Genomic DNA, 2,160 nt, shown 5'->3' with positions numbered 1-2,160 from the left:
CCTTGGCCTTATTGAGCTTACACACTGTAGGAAAGAATAATACACATGTATATAAGTATATTGTTAGAGCTAGGTGATGTTGTAAATTGAATACTGGACTTAGAATCAGAAAGACCTGAATTTAAAATCTGTTTCAGACACAATAGCTGTGGGATCTTGGGCAAATCCTTTAATGTCTCAGCTTTAGTTTCTTCATTTATAACATGGGAATAACAGTAATACCTACCTCACAGGGTTATTGTGAGGATCAAACAAGATAGAGTGCTTTGCAAATCTTTAAGTACTATATAAAATTTAGCTGTTGTTATTATGCACAATATATGAAGAACAAATACTGGGAAGTGTCAGAGGAGAGGGACAGTAACCATTGGGAGAATAAAAACAGATCATACTTGAGCTGAATTTTGAAGGGAACTGAAATAATCAAATAGATTCTGTGTCTTTTTTAATTGATCATAAAGTTAATTGATTTTGTCCTGCAACTGCCTAAGTCATGATTCTTGTCTCTGAACTTAGTTCAGAAATTCAGCTGTCCTTTAATGAATTAAGTTTAGAGATCCAATTCTCTTGTTAGTCACTGTTTTATTCTTGTGTTAAGTAATTCTGTTCCCCTTAAAGGATGTTGGGTTTGTTATCCAAAGAAGTCTGGTCCCCTATTCCTAACCTTGTAGATACACTCAAATAATGCCCATTTCTTAGTCACAAGAGAGAAATGAGGTGTTGTTGTTAACTCCTCATTCCCACTTTCTAGCCAGTCAGAGCTTGTTCCCTGCCTAGGAAGCCCTGTTCTTTGTTTTGCACTTCCTTAAAAACTATAAAAAGAGCAGCCATTCCTCATCACGGGAACTTAGCTTTGCTGGGGAAGCTGAGATACTCATTCTTGGCAAATTCACACATTACTAATAAATTGATTATGTTCAGAACTATGTGCCTCAGTCTACCTTAATTTTTTTAACTGTTACAAAGTTAAGAATTCTAAAAGATATAGGTAAGGAGAAAGTATATTCCAGGAGTGGAGTACAACAAATACAATGGCAAAGAGATGAAAAGTGGAGTGTCATGTATAAGGAACGGTAAGAGAGAGCCAGCATGGCTGGACTACAGGGTATATGATGGAAAATAGTGTATTAAAAGTCTGGAAAGGTAAGTTAGGACCAGAGTGTGAAGAGCTTTAAATGCCACAGCAGTTGATCCTAGAGACAATAGGACGCCTTTGAAGTTTTGTTTCATCTTTTTAAAAAAATGAGTATGAGAATGATATGGTCTATTGCACACTTTAGGAAAATCATTTTGGCAATTGTATGTAGGGTGGATTGAAAAGAGGAGAGATTTGAGGTGGAAAGACTAATGACAGATCAAGAAGTGGTACAAGGGCTAACATGGAAGAAAGGTATAATCACAAAAAGAGGCCTGCAATTCTTATGGTGACGGTGATGGGGCAATAGGTAGACAACCTGAGTGCTTCACTGGTACTCATAAATGTAAAAAGACCTCAAGGATTTAGGGTTTAAGTAAGAAGACCTCAGGAAAGGCATGGAGTGGGTCCTAGAAGATCTATGGAAGAACATGAGCAAGAATGGCTAGTGATTACAATTCATAAATAGGTTGCAATCTGCACCAAGGGGATGAATACTTACATGAATGAGATCATAGATTCTTTGAAATACTGATGTATACTTGTTAATACTTTGGTGCATAGCTTTAAGAGCTTAAAACTGCACTAAGACTTCTTGAACATCTTATATTTTTAAAAGTTTACTAGATTCTTAAGTATGGTTTTATTGTATCCTGAGGCTGAAAATATTTTTCATCAAATAGCATCTCTAGTTTTATAATAAAGGCAATCAGGAAATATGACTCATTACTTAACAGCCAATTCTACTAAAAATACCTATTAACAGTAGGAGATAGCTCTATTGGACTTTCCTTATGAGGATGAATGTCAGAATAAGAAAAAAGTATTTAACACTTTATCCATAGATAACACTGGCCAAGATACCAGAGAATGAGTGAAATAGATGTCTTCTCTGCTTATCTGAAACTTATAAACAAGATGCTAATAAAGCCAGATGAACAATTCAGAACTATAAACTTTAACCAGTATTTATTAATCTTCTACTAGGTGCATGCTGCAGCCACTGGAAAATCCATAAGAGTTTC

This window comes from Phascolarctos cinereus, unplaced genomic scaffold (assembly GCF_003287225.1).
Source record: "Phascolarctos cinereus isolate Bilbo 61053 unplaced genomic scaffold, phaCin_HiC Scaffold_1;HRSCAF=81, whole genome shotgun sequence".
Lineage (NCBI taxonomy): Eukaryota > Metazoa > Chordata > Mammalia > Diprotodontia > Phascolarctidae > Phascolarctos > Phascolarctos cinereus.
This window is presented reverse-complemented; position numbering follows the sequence as displayed.